Source organism: Haliotis cracherodii, unplaced genomic scaffold (assembly GCF_022045235.1).
Source record: "Haliotis cracherodii isolate W230 unplaced genomic scaffold, xgHalCrac1.p SCAF_2, whole genome shotgun sequence".
Taxonomy (NCBI): domain Eukaryota; kingdom Metazoa; phylum Mollusca; class Gastropoda; order Lepetellida; family Haliotidae; genus Haliotis; species Haliotis cracherodii.
In genome coordinates this window covers 30,005,406-30,024,075 of record NW_027266275.1, presented here as the reverse complement: position 1 = coordinate 30,024,075, position 18,670 = coordinate 30,005,406, and the positions used below count along the sequence as shown (strand labels likewise).

General features: G+C 40.2%; 1 protein-coding gene across 1 annotated transcript in view; it reads right to left on the bottom strand.

Annotated features, from left to right (window-relative positions):
- Positions 1–1,998, bottom strand: part of LOC139468978 (uncharacterized) — a 33,011-nt gene extending 31,013 nt beyond the window's left edge. Inside the window, exon 1 of the mRNA XM_071251118.1 lies at positions 1,926–1,998. The gene's annotated coding sequence lies outside the window, so the exon portion shown is untranslated. The remainder of the gene's footprint in view (positions 1–1,925) is intronic.
- Positions 1,999–18,670: the final 16,672 nt, after the last annotated feature.

Genomic DNA, 18,670 nt, shown 5'->3' with positions numbered 1-18,670 from the left:
AAATAGTATTTATAAACTCTTTCCATATTTACAGTGGTCTTCATTATGTCGAAAGTGAGTGACAAATGGTAACTTTGAGACACCCAAGCGTTAAGGTCAGATGGAAACTTCGAGATATAAGAAGGTGGAGTTCAGATCAATTTCGAGATATCCGAAGGTGAAGGTGTGTTTGAAACTTAGCGATACCAGAAGGTAAAGGTCACATTGAATTTCGATATACACAAAGGTCGTCAGATGAAAACTTTTAAAAACCCGGAGGTGAAGATCAGATTGAAACTTTCAGATCAGATACTCGAATGTGAAGATGTGAGATAGTCGCCGCCCGTTTTGATAAGATGATGTTATTTGGAGAGGGAAGATGAACACTTCGACACACACAGTAGTACATTACAGCCGTGTTTGAAATATAATTCCTCGTGTGAAAACATATTTAATTTGTATTTCTGTGTTCCAAAACGGTAACTACAAATGTTTTGTTTTATAACAATATTCTCACGTGACCTATGTACATGTGAGCGTGAAACAGCAGATATCAAAAATCCAGTGGTAGATGTTCCAGAGCGACTACGCTCGGGCTATTTGACAGTCCTACCAATTAGATTCAAGTCCATTAAACAGCACTTTGCTGGTGTGCCTGTTCACTTTTTATGATGTATATTTAGCAGTTAATAAGGATCCCAATCCCACAGTTTCTCATTTTTAATTACAATGTCTGTGATCACAGAACTTGGAGCACGTCCCCATCAAGAATAAACAGATAATCGTTTCAACATTTAGATAGTGGTAAACCATCTTGGCTACCCTACACATGCCAAGAAATAGATAGTGATAAACCAGCTTGGCTGCCCTGCGCATGCCAAGAAATAAACAGTGGTAAACCAACTTGGCTACCCTACACATGCCAAGAAATAGATAGTGATAAACCAGCTTGGCTACCCTGCGCATGCCAAGAAATAAACAGTGGTAAACCAACTTGGCTACCCCGCGCATGCCAAGAAATAAACAGTGGTAAACCAACTTGGCTACCCCGCGCATGCCAGGAAATAAACAGTGGTAAACCAACTTGGCTACCCCGCGCATGCCAGGAAATAAACAGTGGTAAACCAACTTGGCTATCCTGCAGATGCCAAGAAATGAATAGTGGTAAACCAACTTGGCTATCGACTTAACGTTAATCTAATGAGCAGCTATGATGACGTGAACACGAAGACTTGTAACAAACACATGTATGTAACATTCCACTAGCTGAAATACTATTGTTTGGTTGTTTTTTTCTCTGAAACGATGAGCTGAATTTGATTAAAAACAGTTTTTTTCAAAAACTAGGCAGATTTATTATGATACCGTATTTTCTGGAATAGAATACTTTTTCAAGAAAATGCCTCACAGAATATCAAATGATCGGCTCCAATTGTATGTAAGTCTTTGTTATCATAATAAGCAGGGATACAAATGGTAAAATAATTGGGCAGAAATAATTATTAATGTTCTAGTTCCGATGAGCGAAGTTAAAGGTAACTTACATCAAATACAAATGTGAAACTCTTCGGGTCAGGCGTGTTATTATCAAAATTTGACACACTGAATCTCAACAAAGAAATTAACCGTTGGCTGTGTACACAATCTCAACTCACGTGAGGCTCATTCCTAATCAAAAGAAGAAGTGAAAAATATTCCGTCAGTCTTCATCCGATCATCTCCCCATATACGTTTATGTATGTATCACAGACATGACCTGTAGTATGTAAGAATTTTTCAACATTTTAAAAAGATGTAACCATATTGCTTTTGTTGTTTTACAATGCACGTTATGATGTGCTTGTGGACAGTGATTGGAACAATGCAACTACTCCACCAACACAGATGCCATCTCGCACAGACAGCCATTCAGACAAGACACATATAGAAGACATAAAACCCCTTACCTGACTGGGAGAGAATACACCGACTGAGAGCTGACTGAAATGAATGTCACTGTGAGCCAAGATCGTAGCCACCTGTAACTAGGGACGCACAGGGCTCGCTAACTCGCTCCACACAGGGTCTGGCAGGGCTTCACGACAACAGCAGATTAAAGCATTAATCAGCCAGCAAAAAGCGTTTACCCGTGCAGAACATTTGCCACACACATGACCCTTCATTATAATTGTAGCAGTTTATTGTCTGTTTTCTTTATCGTCATGTCTAATTGATGAGGCTGTTCCACATGGGAGTTGGGAGATCTGAAACGTTGAGAATACTTGTATTTTGATAGGTTTTCGAGGAAGTCTTGACACCTCAACAGCGCCTCATTGCTAATCTAATCAGATTATATCAGATATCTCAACGACGTAACAGTGACGCTGAACGCTCTGCTCCAGTTTGTACCTTCTTTAAACAAGATCATCTGGGAGACCCTCCTTAACCGAAATAAGATTTCACGGGATCCTTTATAAAACCAACCGGTGTTAAACGGATAAATCAGTATACCCGTGGTAGATTAGGCAGGACACCCGACCCGGTCATTCAACACAGGGTAACACATACTTTGTCATGGTCAGGTATTTCTATGTAACAGCAAGACGTAATAATAACGTATACGAAACGTATATTTTATTACCGTCTTCGCCATGCTTGTGGTTTTGACACGGAGGTCCACCCAAAGGACAAAGCGAGGTCCGCATATCATCATCATCATCATCATCATCATCATCATCATCATCATCATCATTATTATTATTATTATTATTATTATTATTATTATTTATTCAATCAACTATTTTATAATCCTTTGTTTCAGTCACTTCGTTGATCGAGTGGTTTTCCGATGTTGTTGCCGAGGACGCTGTTTGGAGCTCCTGCTTGTCAAATCTCCCAACGTTGATGCATGGTCTCTACAACAGGGCGGCGCACGTCACGTCACACGGTTTTACATGTTTGCTTGTAGTTAATCAACTGTGACAAAACGCAACGGTTACAACTGATTTATTATTTATTAAAATCCCTCCTAAGGCGAAAAAATAGTTCAGCTGTGATTCATTAGGTCATGCCTCTAGGTAGGTGTTTGACTATAGTTTCATAGTGTTGACCTTTGGAAGTATGTAGGTGGTCATACTCTGACTCAGCTACATCACCACAAACATCACAGAGTGGGAGTACGTGTGTAAATAATTGTGGTGTTCGTGCATGCGTGCGTGCGTGCGTGCGTGCATGCGTGCGTGCGTGCGTGTGTGTGTGTGTGTGTGCGCGCGCGTGTATGTGGGTGTATGTGTGTGAGAGAGGGAGAGAGAGAGGGAGAGAGGAGGAGGGAGAGGGAGTGCATTTGTGTACAGTATTTATGGTGTTTGTAATGTGTGTGAGTGAGTGTGTGTGTGTGTGTGTGTGTGTGTGTGTGTGTGTGTGTGTGTGTGTGTGTGTGTGTGTGTGTGTGTGTGTGTGTGTGTGTGTGTGTGTGTGTGTGTGTGTGTGTGTGTGTGTGTGTGTGTGTGTGTGTGTGTGTGTGTGTGACGTGTGACGATAGTGTCGGTGTGGTGTGTGGCTGAAGTGTGGTGTGTGATGTGTGATCTGTGGGGAGGATGATCGAGAGTGATGTGTGAGAGAGAGAGAGAGAGAGAGAGAGAGAGAGAGAGAGAGAGAGAGAGAGAGAGAGAGAGAGAGAGAGAGAGAAAGTAGTTTTTGTGAGTGTGTTGTGTGTGGTTGTACGTATGATGTGTGTAATATGTATATGTCGCGTGCGTGGTGTGTTATATGTATATGTGGCGTGTGTGGTTGTGCGTGAGGTGTGTGTGAGTGAGTGTTTGACGTGTGTCATGTTTGTATGTGGTATATAAGTATGGCTGACCAATCAATCTGGACTGGTCAGAACTGTGAGTGGTCAGTGAGGTTCCATATTCCAGATATATCCGACATTTCCAACAGCCATTTTAAACTGATCAAACATTCCCCCCTTCCAGCTATAACGAAACAGTAGACGAAGTTCACTTTCTCACAGATCGTTTATTCGGGATAAGCTCTATACGTTCTTCTCAAATATCGACAAGTATGATCTTTCTGGTGCAGTGCGAACCTCTACATAAACATATACCTGGCCGCGACTGTGTCTGCCATGTCTCAAAGCAGAAAGAATACAACTCTTTCCCTTTAATACGAGGGCTGGTCAAAAGGTTCTAAGCCTCACAAACAAAATCAACATTTGCGAAAGTGCTTTTAATTTTATTTTTCAACATTATCTCGGTGCTTTTCAATACACATCTCATATCGACAGTGAAGCTTTCAATTCCAGTCAGGAAGAAGTTTACCGAAGCCAACCTGAAAAAAACCATTCACGGCAGCTTTGAGGTCATCGCTGTCGTCATAGCGCTTTCCACGAAGGTGTTCTGTCAGTTAAGAAACAGGTGGAAATCACTTAGTGCCAGGTCTGCCGAGTATTGAGGGTGAGGAAACTCTTCGAACCCACATTGTCGCACATCAGTCGAGAGGTGCGAGAAGAAGCATTGTTATGAAGTAGTAGAACTCCATCAGTCATCATTCCTCGCCGCTTTTCTTTGATAGATTCTCAGGCGATGACGCAAATCAGCAGGCACCGGCACTTTTGACTTTCTAAGTAATAAACAATGATCACACCTTTGCATCCCTGAGTACAGTGGCAATAACTTTCTTCACTGATCTTGAAGACATGGATTTCTCTGGTACTGGAGAATGTGCCATTCCATGGATTGATGTTTTTCACCAAACGTTACTAATCTCTAAATTTTCTGGTGAAATGTCTGTTCTTTTTTTCCTGAAGATCAGAATTTGGAAACTTTGGCACCCAAAGAGCAGATATCTTATTCATCTGTAAGAGTCCATGAATAATAGTTTCAATGGATTCATAACTTACACCTGTGTCTTCCTCAAGTTCAGCAATGGTAATACTTCTATCTGAAAGTATAAACTTTTTTTATCTCATTGATTGAATCCTTATTTGATGTAAGTTGAGGGACGTCCAGACCTAGTGCGCTTTATTGTGTATAATGGCTACGGACGCAGTATGCTATGTTGTACGTGATTGGTTATTGGTGTAGTATGCTACATTGTGTGTGATTGGCTATGTGCAGTATGCTGTGTTGTGTATAATTGGCTATGGGTGCAGTAGGCTATATTGTGTGTGATTGACTCAGGGCAGTATGCTAAAGTGTGTATGACTGGCCATGTGTGCAGTATACTTTATTGTGTATGATTGGCCATGTGTGCAGTATGCTATATTGTGTGTGATTGGCCATGTGTGCAGTATGCTATATTGTGTGTGATTGGCCATGTGTGTAGTATGCTATATTGTGTGTGATTGGCCATGTGTGCAGTATGTTATATTGTTTGCGATTGGCCATGTGTGCAGAGCGTTATATTGTGTTTAATTGGCTACGGACGCAGTTTGCTATTTTGTACGTGATTGGCTATGGATGCAGTAGGCTATATTGTGTGTGATTGACTCTGGGCAGTGCTTATGCTATAATGTGAATGACTGGCCACGTGTGCAGAATGCTATATTGTGTGTGATTGGCCACTTGTGCAGTATGCTTTATTGTGTGTGATTGGCTAAGTGCAGTATGTCTTGTAGTGTATAATTAGCTACGAACGCAGTATGCTATGTTGTGTGTGTATGCTATATATAAATATACCGAGGCAAAGGAGTTAACTGACAATAGTCCAGTTTCAACCCTTGGCTGCCTTCTGGAGTTATATTTTGGCCGGATTGACGAATCTATGCATAGACCAATCAAAATCGCGTTACGAAATCTACACCCGGTTCTTCCGTGCAGATTTCGGTCGATTGCAGGATTTGCAAAATATGTGTACTGTCAACTCGGCATAAGCGGACATACCTTCTCCGCCTGCTTTGCCAACACCTGTCACTATCTCGTCCAAACGAGTTTTGGTGTAAAATAAAGACCAAGATATTTATAACAGGAGACGGTTTCGATCTGTGAGCCCCTGTAATACCATTTTTCATTCTGCTATAGATATCCTCCATTTCGGAATACAACAATCTTCAATTTTTGTATATATAGGTCCATATCCCAATTTTCACAGAAGTTGCTAACGCAATTTATTTGTTCATGGAGTTTGCTTGCAGAATCTGCAGAGTTAGCGACACAATCGGCATAGAGAAGTGAACAGCTATTGGGATAATCTTCAGATTAGAAAATGCCTCTACAGTTTGAAGTAGGCATCTCAATTACCAGTACGATGATATATAGTGAAAATAACATTGGGCTTACCATACATCCTTGGCGAGTACCAAATCAGCACTGAAAAAACGTCTGAGAGACCTTGATCTATCCGTATACAAGTCTGTAGGTTTGAATACATTTTTCTTAAAACAGTTAAAATATTTTCAGGTATTCCATAGCTAAAACGTCGATGCCAAAGTAAAGAGTGCTATACGCAGTCATAGGCTTTGGAGAAGTTTATGAAGAAAACATAAAATCTCCCACTGTTGATTTAGATAGGTATTTTCTAATCATACCATAAAGTGAAAACATGTTAACCACCGTCGAATAACCTTTCCTGAATCCAGCTTGATTTTCATAAATAACATTATTTTGGAGTCTCTGCTTTAATATTTTGGTGAAAACCTTTCACTGATAATAGAGAGATTCCTCAGTCTGTAGTTGTTTGGATCAGATAAAGTGGCTTGTTTATGAAGGGGGCATATGATTGCCTTGCACCAATCAATCGGGAAATTCCCAGTTTTCATTTTTTCATTAAACAAATTCATTACTATCGGAGATATTTGGATTGTATAATGTTTAAGTAATTCCGATGGAATTCCATCGCAACATGCAGCTTAAAATTTTATGACATTTAAGATAACGGATTGTCTCTGTAACTTCCAGAAGGGTTATGTCTCTATTAAGTTGATCAGGTAGTCCTTCACTGCAATTGTTACAATGTGATCATGTTCGAATAAATGCTGATTAACTTTATCTAGTATAAAAATCGAGGTGGTTTGACCTGAATTCTGTAACTGTTTGAAGTAATTATGCCATTCATTGCCACTAATTTGCTTCCTGTAGAAGACGAGTTGGTCTTTTTAAAACCCACGAATGCTATAAAGTTTATTTTGATTCATGCCGAAAAGACGATTTCCTATCATTCAAATATTAGCTTCTTTTGTTTATAACTTTGAAAATCAAGTGAAGCGTCAGTCAATCTAAATTTTGGCCAAGACCCCCTATAATTGTCACGCTTGGGTGTCTCAGGCTACATGTTTCCACCACGCGGGCTTTCGAGTGGGTATAAAGTCAAGGATACCGAGACTGAAGTTTCTGGTGTATAAAGAAAAATCCAACAATTACATCTGTTTCCATATTGAAGTAGTTTCAGTAGTTTCCATCCAGAAGAATGTAAACAGCACCCTGAACACATGGTACAATTCACTTGACACCATCGCATATGGACTGGTGAACACACCTATTCCACAGGGTTTGCAGGTCGTTCCTGGAACAGAATGTATGTCTGTCTTGGTCATACTACTGGTAAGCTTAGCACTATTGGAGGGAGAGAGAGAGAGAGAGAGAGAGAGAGAGAGAGAGAGAGAGAGAGAGAGAGAGAGAGAGGGGGGGGGGGAGAGGGGGGGAGGGGAGGGAGGGAGGGAGAGAGTCTGTGTGCGTGCGGTGTGGGGTTGATGTATGTGCGATGTGCGAGTGTGTGATGTAAGGGTGTGGAATGTGTGTTTGGTGTGAGTTCTTTCATGTGTGTGGGGTTTGTGCTATGTGAGAGTGGTGTGGGTGGTTTAATGTGCGTTATTCCATTTTTTTGCAAAACAATTTCTACAGTAAAGCAGAATGTAAAAAATAATGAAAGAAACAAGATTTTAATGATGATCATGATGAGTGAGTAGAGTTAGGTTAATTGCTCATTTTCACTGATTTTCAGCAGTATTTCAGTTATCTTAAGGAAGTCCGATTTATAGCAGGAAACACCTGGTACTATGTGAAACCTGAGAGTTCTCCATGATACTGACGAACCAGAGGTGGTTTTCAGCAATGCTCCGTACCCTGGGATCTTGTTACACAGAGATAAAGACTAAACATTTTTAGTCCACTAGTTTTTTTTATGATAAGATATAGCGAAACCCAAAAAGAGCACATTTCTATAAGTCCTAATGATATCTTAACTATTGGGCAGTTTTGCAAGGACTATGGGACTAGTGCCAATATATAATCTGTTGAATGTGCATGCCTGCTTGTACTAGCTTATACTTTTAACATTAATAATAATGTCAGTTCAGCTGCTCACTCACACACTTGGGACACATACTTACTGAACGGACCAGTCCATTCTTTATCCCTTTCAATGCCAGCATCATGGAGAGAAACAGCATGCACATTGATGTACCAACCATTACGTTTAAATAAAATCTTCTGTTACGAGGGGCGTTCAATAAGTTTTGCTACTTCAATATAAGACCAAGTCACAGAATATCTTTTGTACTTTTAGTTTTCAATATAATCTCCATTTACATCAATACACTTATTCAATTTGTCCTTCAAGCTTTTAATACCACTTTTAAAGAAATCCGCAGATTGGCCATCTAACCACGCCTCTGTGGCAGCCTCCTCGTCATCCTGGAAGCGTCTTCCACGTTGGGCAGATTCCATTTGCCGGAACAGGAAGTAGTCAGTGGGGACTAAGTCTGGGCTGTAGGGTGGGTGATTTAACTGTTCGAATCCACATTCACATATGGCGGCCTGTGCAATTCGCGACTTGTGAACCGGAATGCTGTCATGCAAAAGTAGAATATCACGTGTAAACATCCCACGGCGTTTCTGGCGAATAGATCTTCGCAATTCTTTCATTACTTTAGCATAATACTGTCCATTAATTGTAATCAATCAGTAATATGCCTATTGCATCCCGAAATATGGTGGCTATTACCTTGCCAGCCGATGGTTGAGTGCGAAACTTCCTCGGAGGCGGAGAATTAGGGTGCTCTCATTGCATGGATGCCAATTTAGTTTCTGGGTCCATGTTTCATCACCTGTCACTAGACGAGAAAGAAATCCGGCTTCATCAGCAGTATAGAGATCCAGGAGGTCTCGACAACGTTCAGTTCTCTAATGGCGATCTTGAGCGCTGAGGTTTCTAGGTACCCATCTTGCGGATACCTTGGACATACCAAGATGCTCATGAATAATGGTTCCAACTGATATTTGGAATTCCCTAGAAAGTTCAGATACTTTCACTCTTCGGTCAGACAAAATTCTACTTTCTATAGCAGCAATGGTTTCCGGTTGGGTGGCATCTGAAGGCCTGCCTGACCTTGGGTCATCGTCTATGGACTCCCTACTCCTTTTAAACTGTAGATACCAACGGCAAACTGTGGAATAGTCAGGAGCATCCTTACCAATCACTTTAAACATGCGATCATGGTTTTCTTTTGCTTTGCATCCCTCCTTGGTAAGGAATGTTATTACAGCGCGTTGTTCATGTTTGAGAGAATCCATGATTGTGACCATCCTTAGGTGAATGAAGCAATCAAGTCTAACTTAGTGTTGTGTTTGGAACTTGCTATGACACGTGTCAACCTGATGTTATAACTAGTGTCACACCTGCCACAAGTTGACATTGTCTATTGATCAGTTGCTCTACACAACTTACCACGGGTAAATATTCGAACTTATTCGAACATATTTCGATCAGCTACAATAAAGTTTACATACATGTATAAGATAACTTCCCAGTGTTACTCTACACTGCAATACCAAGTCAGTACTTAATGGTTACTCTTATAAAGTAATTACTAGAAGTTTGCTAAATCTGACCAATTTAAAAGATAATATGTCAAATCGTGTACATCTGTTGAAATATTGACACCTTTAATGAACAAAAGTCCGTGGCCATGTGCCACACAATGCCAACAAACTCAAAAATCAGTCAGATGACCCGTCAAAATGAGTGTATCTGACGAAAACTGAAACCCAAACGTGCCTGCCTGTGATGTCGGATCAGTGGGATGCGAATGCATGCCCAACGTGACCGGAGACCAGCCTTACTTAGAGTAGAAACGTTAACGCTACTAGTGTTCCGCAGGCCATATCTGAGTGTGGTGGCAGTCACGACGTGATGACGTATTGCTGCGATCAAAAGAAACATGTCTTCCCTGTGTGTGTGTTAGTATTAGTGTTAGTGTGTTAGTGTGTTAGTGTGTTAGTGTGTAAGTGTGTTAGTGTTAGTGTGTGTATGTCAGTGTTAGTGTTAGTGTGTGTGTGTGTGTGAGAGAGAGAGAGAGAGAGAGAGAGAGAGAGGGGGGGGTGTCGGTGTATGTGTGTGTGTGTGTGTGCGTGTATGCGCGTGCGTGGTATTTGTGTGGAGGTGTGGGGGTGTGGGGGTGTGAGGGAGTGTTCGGCTGGAAGTTCAGAGTTGGTGACGATGATACTTTCATCTACGTGGAAGATACTTTCATATTGCTTCAAAGAATGATGACGAATATTGGTTTGTTAGGTTTTTTTATATACACAAAGAAAAAAGCCAAGCACACCCTAATATATTTATTTCATTATTGTTTGGTCCCAATATTTGTAACAGTAATATTTGTAAATATATAATTACGGGAAGAATTATTTATTCTCGAGATGATGTAATCAATCAAGCGTGACGAAAGCTCTCGTGCCATGCATGGTATGCCCGTGCGGCATGCTACCCTCGAGTATCTCTAAAAGCAGTATATCCAAACGTTAAATGTGCTTTCTTAAGCTCGGTTTTAAACAGTTATTCCATGACATTGTGTGACCATGGCACGAAGGCGATTATCAAACGCCACAAGATGGCAAATAATCGGCATGCATAACGCAGGAACGTCTTATAATGCCATTGGTCGGAATTTGGGGTATCATCACACTGTCGTAAGCCGTTTAGTCGAGAAACATGCTCAGACCGGTGATGTACATGTACTCGCCTGAAACAGCTGTAGTTGCCCAATCGTCGTTTCAGCTCCAGAACCGTCAGGAACCAGCTTCTTTATTTGTTGTAAAACGTTTGTTCTATACGATGACATTGGTATCGCCCAGCTCCTGTGGTCAGTCATCCCATGCCATGATTTTTGCCTTCCATGCATGCCGTATAAGGCGACTATGCTTGTCGTAAGAGACGACTAACGAGATTGGGTGGTCAGGCTCGCTGACTTGGTTGATGCATGTCATCGATCCCAATTGCATGGATCGATGCTCATGATATTATTCACTGGATTATCTGGTCCAGACTCGATTTTTGACTGACCGTCGTCATTAAGCTGGAATATTGCTGATTGCGGCGTTAAACAACAAACCAACCAACCAAAGATAAATAAGATCCATATATAATCATGTAGTAAGTGCATATACATCTTTCATCATCACGGCACTGCGTACTTTTACAGCGTGGGTGTACTGTTACGTCAAGCTGTCGCTCTCTTAATAACTACAACACGCTTGTCATCCAGTCTTCAGGCACTATAAAACCTGATAAGAATATGTTTCCATTTGTATCGATCGGCGTCGGCGAGAGCTCACAAACGCCGCACTGATGCCGAGTTGCCACGTTGAATAGGGGAACAATTGGCCGTCAATAGTGAGTGAGTGAGTGAGTATGGTTTTAAGCCGCTTTTAGCAATATTCCAGCAATATCACGGCGATGGACACCAAAAAGGGGCTTCACACAATGTACCCATGTCGGGAATCGAACCCGGGTCTTCGGCGTGACGAGCGAACGCTTTAACCACTAGGCTACCCGACCGCCCCTTGGTCATCAATATTGCATGTTGATATTAAACAGAGCAGGTCAAAACGGCCTCATGTCAGAACGACCTCAAAAGGTAAAGTCAAATCGGCCACAACCCATATTCAAAACGGCCTCATAAGAAATAAGACAAACTTAAGTATTGTGTCACATTAATTGTATCATATACATTGTATAACAGTTGTCAACATGTACCATGTGCACACAGTTATTAATTCATCCCCATTTTACCCCACCTCACCTTAATTCAGGCCAAGGAGAGACGCATCCTTGTGTAGGATTTTTTTTAAATTAAAACACTGAAAGGCTTCCTCAATATGATAAAAGTTTATTCATGTTTTCACAAAAGATTGGTACAATAAAACAATATCTAACATGTGCACTCTGGACACATCCCGCTCCCTTTCATTTATTATCTGAGACATTTTGACATTTTACCTGTGGCCGTTTTGAGTTTGGGTTTGTGGCCATTTTGACTTCTTTTTTTTGTCACCATGAAGGACCGGGTTTGATTCCCAACATGGGCACAATGAGTAATATTACTGGAATATTGCGAAAGACGGCGTCAAAAAACAAACCCACAAACAACAAAGGAGGTTGACAGTACTACGTAGCACATCCATTTGTGATGGATTACATCACATAATGTACTTTTATCGTTCTGAAATTTGCAAGTATTATTTGAGGAGACACTTGTTATTTTATTTGAAACACTATGTTATTAAACCAAGATGTTATGTAACATAAATATATGATTTTTGTAAAATATGCAGAAAAGTATGAAATCCGAACATCTTTAAAATATGCACATAGTAATAAATGGAGGCATTCATCACCTTGGTCATTACAGTCACATGCTGTACAGGGTCGTTAGAAAGATAAACCATCGCAGTTTCAGCATCCAGGTATATATACATCTTGTCTTTGAACAGCATTTAGAAGTGATACACAAAAGGTAGAGAATTTATGTATGTTAAGGTCTATATTTTGAAGAACACAACGTTTCGGAGTATGTTCTTACTCCTTTATCAGGTGAATGCTATGAGACAGAGAGCACATATATCTACATGTAAGAACAACAAAAGTAATAAGATAACAAAGGTGGAAACTTAAACAAGGGAAGCCAACAGATAATTGTCGCTGATAGGTGATAAGTAATAGACAAATTTGTCGCTAGACAATAGACAAAATCGTCACGGCACAGGCGTCCTGTTAAACCGTGGAAGTAATGTAACGTCAAGCTGTCGTTCTGTTCATACGAAGTAATGCGCACAACATCATCAATGCTTGTCATCCAGAATCCATAAAGAACGCTATAAAGACTGATAACACATGTTTCTACCAACGACGGCGAGAGCTCACATTGGCAACATGAATGCCGAGTTGTCAAGCAGAATAAGAGAACAGCTCAATTCCACTCAAGACTGTGAACATAGCATGTTGTGGTTGTAGAGCACAGTGTAGTCTATGGTTTCATGGGTTACCAAGTACTTAGTTTATTCCAGACAGCTCTTTGTTGTCTGAGGCCGATTCTCTCAGTGGGATGTATTTATGTTGTGTAACAGCACATGGCTGATGTTATACATGTAGAATGATTTTGTGTGGAAATACTAACATAATCTTTGAACCGTAAAAGAGAGTTGGTTGGTGCACGATCCCAACATATAAGCACTGAAGTGATAATGTCAATTGATTTAGTGAAAGAAAGAATTGTTCTTCAACTCCAAGTCACGGAACATACAGAGGCCTATGTTCGTATGTAATCTGAATAGGAAGTATTGATGACAAGAGAAAAGATTATAGTTTGAAACTTAAGACTGCAAGTACAAAGCGATTACATTTAAGATTGCGTTACTACGATAACTCGAGGCATTATGGTGTGTTACGCAGTTGACACAAACGTCTCGGGAGTTATCATACGATATTAGCAATGCAGTTTGGAAATTCTCTTTTCAACACGCGATTTCTATTATAATTTACACATTTAACATGCTAAAGCATGATATATTTTCAAATATACAAACATTATAACTGGAATTACACTCTTTTCATTTGCATTTCAATCAAATATGATATCCAAATTATTAATAATTGACAGCAGATTAACACTTCGTTGTAATAATCAGGGGGGGGAGGGGGGGGGGGGGGGGGGGGGCGCACGGGTGGCCCAGTCGTCTAAGGCGCCGCGATTCGCTGTGCAGAGTTGCGTCCCTTGTGCACGCCACAAACCTATGATTGTGGGTTCGAATCCCTGTTCGCACCGATTATGTTTCTAGGTTTGTCAGCACCATACCCGTGCTCGTGGATTTCACCGAAGTGGTAAACGTCTGAGACCTGCATCACTTCGGGCTTTCCTCCCACATTAAGCTGACACGCCGTGATATAACTGGAATATTGTTAAAAGCGGCGTTAAACCCAACTCACTCACTGTAATAATCAAAGGGAATTAATCCGGGCGAAGATCTCGTCTCTAAAATGCGTAATGGTTAACAGCTTGTGATGATAAGCAAACATTGCATGTTAAAACTTACCCGGCACGTTGGTGATGTCCTTTTTCAAAATAATTCAGTCAACCTCAAACGCTACATGTAAAAGTTGCCGCTTATTGTAGGTGGTAGATCTACCCAAGTTCACATGCTCTCCTCCGTGCACTCGCTACCAACCTATTTGACAATGTGTTCGTAATCACATCTTTAAATGATTCACCTCAGTAAGTAAGTTTATTTTTGTTTTATTTTTGAGTCCATCGGCCCATGTACGAAGTTATTAAAACAATATCATAACCATATATATAGGCGGTAGATGACACAATCTACTTACTATCAAGTGCAGATTTACATTTCAGAGTTTCATCAACGAACTTAGCACATCAAATGGTGAAAAATGGTGTTCATCTTCAAGCTTTTCGTATACACATCCTACAATGCCACAGGATAGCATTATAAGCCCAACTCTGTTTAACATCATGATCAATTATCTATTTGACCATGTCAACTCTCCTACCCAAACGTCCCAATTCGCTGATGATGACGCAACATGGGTAAACCACAGAGATATGTCACCAATCCGAAAAAAAAACAACCAGCCCTTTTAATGGAGTAGGTCATTGGTGTAATAAATGGGGGTTCAACCTTTCAAGAGAAAAAAATATGGCAAGACAAAAAAAACCTGAGATGAAGCCCTAGCTCGCACTTAAGCAATCTGGGATATTTTTACGAGAACTCATCCGAAGTCAAAATTGCGATGATATTCAGCCACCAGAAAGTCACTACACAGGGTGACACCATCCCTAAACTAAAAGACCTTCCAAAGTTGACACTACTTTAACATCAGAAGTCACTAAAAAGAGGAAACCCAACCCTACTACGATCAGTAGCTATCACTAAAATTCAAACTACCTGGGACAGCTGGGCCCATATATACTAGAACACTGATGGAAACAAAAAAATCTATCAACAACACTGCTGGTTACGGGATCCATATGCACAGCTCCAAATCAAAAGCACATTCAGTCCGTCCGCCTGCCTGATGATCAGTCAGTATTCACTGTTGAATGGGCGGGAATTCATCATGCACTAAAACTCATACCATCACTACGGGAAGCAAAGACAGTCATCCTATCAGACTCCCTAAGCGCACTTCAAGCCATCAGCTGCAGGAAGTCAAAATCGAGACCAAGCACAATCAATAACTTTCTATACGAATATACAAAACTATCGGACCAAGGGCAACAAGTGGAGCTGTGTTGGATCCCGTGTCACATAGATATTCATGGAAATGAAAAAGCAGACATACTGGCGAAGCTAGCTCTAGGCAAAGTGGAGATAGAGCCTATTCAAGTCAAGTAGAGATAAAAAGCAAAATCAAAGCCTTCATAGTCCAAAGATGGCAAGCCCAGTGTGACGCAAGTAAGACCGGCAGATGGGTATACAAAATGCAGCCCAAGATCCACTAAAACCCATAGTCATACTCAAATGAAAGGAAAGTTGAAGTGGCCATCTCACGCAGAGACTCGGTCACAAAAAGCACAATGAAAACTGACAAGGTATGCCCATCTTGCAATCAACCTGAATCCATTGCTCGTCAGATTTATTAAAAACACCAACCTTATAGACAGATTTTAGACCATCCCAAACAAACACTGCTATCAACTTAGGCTAAAACGACAACAATTTCACATATAGGATCAGGATCCAAATTTCCAGCACGGATTGTCTTCTACGACGTCCGCGCGGCAAATCGCCCATATCCAGCCAACTAATACAGGACACCCGATAAGCAGCTCTATTCACACATATTGCACCACTAACAATCCTACCTCGCCCAGCCCAACCTTTCCAGACTGAGGCGAGGCTTTGCTCCTTCTTTTGCTTTATTTAGTAAGCCCCATATACACTGAAAACAGCTTAACTGTTATATATTATTAGAGCCAGCTATGCTATACACATACTTAAGCTATTTAATATCATAACATTAAGCTTTCTTTTGTAATTCATTTTTTACACCGTAGGTATTGGCCAGCACTCGTGTAGCTTACCTATTTCTATACATATTCATATACACTATAAAATCATATAAAGTTAATATATACAATTATCATTTACTACTTGCTACTTTGTACTTTATCATATGATTATAGAATCCTATTATCTCTAGTATTACCCACCACCATCATTACTTTTACAGGTTTATGTTGCTGTGGTGCTTTATTAATTATTAAGCGTATTATTTATTACATCTGCCCACCTACCCCCTCGATGAATTACAGAACTGTAAAGTCGACGAAAAACCCTTAATCGTTGATGATGACAGCATTTCACCACGTGGTCTTAATCCACTTCGGTCAAGGGATGTTACTGTGATTTGAAAGAAATCATGACGCTTGACCTGTCAATTTGAAATGATACCATCACTTCAAGTGCAAAGGTCTGAAAAAGATTAAATGTCACAATATTGAAGTTCATATCATTTAATAGGTCATTATATTGTGTACTTGATTAATGTCCGGCAACAGATAACCCAGTTATCCAATTAAATTCATTACATGGATAACAGAAACCATATCCTACAGTTAAATGAGTATAAAAATTCTTATCAGGAGAATGGATGATTTTGTAACCGAATTCCCTAATTTATTTTTTATGTTAAAATTATTGAAAAATACGTTCTTATAAACAGATGTTATACGTTTCCATTGTAGCCCGGCAGGTGTAAAACCTTCATTTAGTACCCTTTGTTTCATCAAAGGATATGTCGTCCTTCATTATATATGTTCATTTTATGCTTCACATATTCTGCATGAATGGGCGCTTCGCACAGCCAAAATGTCCGCCATTCTTGAAGATGCCCTTATCATACCTTGAACTTTATTAATCTGGACGATTTCATTTAGAATACCACCGTCCGGATTAAAGAAGTTTAATTGTGAATCACCTTCCAGTTTTACTTTGTAGTCGATGACACGCTGTTCTATTTTCTACAGGTTCATGGAAAGTTGCTTCAAAGTTACAAAAGTTAAGAATATTTAAACAACGAATACAGTCTTGCTTTGGATTGGGCAGTTTTTTCTTTCATTAAATTACGCAGGAAATATACATAAATGGCCATGGCGAAAGACAACAACGTGGTATCCGAGCCACAAAGGCAGTTCTCCGCATGCATCGGGAAATAGATTCAGATGGTTATAAATGCTACGTCAGGTAAAGAGGTGACGTGAAATGAGGTGTAACGTCGCGTTCAAAGACATTGCACTTCTATAACGACGTGAATACACGTGTGTGTGTGGCGCATGTACTGTATATTATTGTGCTAGCCCATTGAGATACCATGCCGCAGTTTTATACTGATTCATGGCCAGCCATACCTTCTTTTATCCCCATAATTCCGAACGCCAGGCAGCGTAACAACAAGCGCCTTCTTTTAACGTATTTTTGTATGGGATCGAAACACCGATCTTCCTATCTTAAAAAATATTTTGACAAAGTTCTCGATTCAAAATTCTAAAATGAAAGAACATTCTGGAATGTCTAATAGATGGTCGAGATTTTACGGTCGTACTTCCCACGGGCTATGTAGAGTTTCCTCCGTTGTTTATGTTTATGCAAATTTACTGATAAGGTTAAAAAAATAAATATGAGCAGAATTACGTCACATAAAGCATTGTGGCCACCTTAATGTAATGCTATAGCCCTAAATAAAGTAAATCTAGATTTCCAACAGGTTCAGGTTCCCATCTCTTTTCCATCTTCATTTTCTTTTGTACTTAATATAATTTTCAAAGCCTAAGCGTAGGTCCACTGTATTGGCTGAAGCCAATGTTTAACGCCCACGACTCAGTTGAAATATACAGCGTTGTACTCAAAGCAAGTATCGTTAGAAGAATAAATACGAGCAAAATTACGTCAGATTTTGGTCACATTTGGTAGATCAACATGACAGTTGCCGGTAAAGTCGATACTTATTCAAACTATATATAGATCAACAAGTAGGATTTCTAACGCATAAACACATCGTCCAGACCAGTGGGCATGCACCTTCAGTAACGACAAATGAAACATATACCTGCAGGTTTGTAGCTTCAGTTATGGTAAGTGGACATGTTCTAACAGGTATGTAGCTTCAATTACTGCAGTTGTAAACAGATGCCATCAGGTATGAAACTTCATGTAGCTCCAACTACAATAGGTGTGATATGTACCAGAAGGTATGTAGCTTCAGTTACTAATCTGTGACAAGGCCAGAAACAAAAAACACTCTACACATGCTTAACAGTTTTGAACGCTGTGTATGTATATACAAGGAAAAAGGCCAAATGTAAAATCAACTTACACGGAGAGTGGATTTGGATTGTTAATCATGTTAAAAGTGTCCCTGTCATCTAGTGGCCCAACAACGTGCTGATGCTCGCTCGTCTGCGCTTCTCACAACAGACATC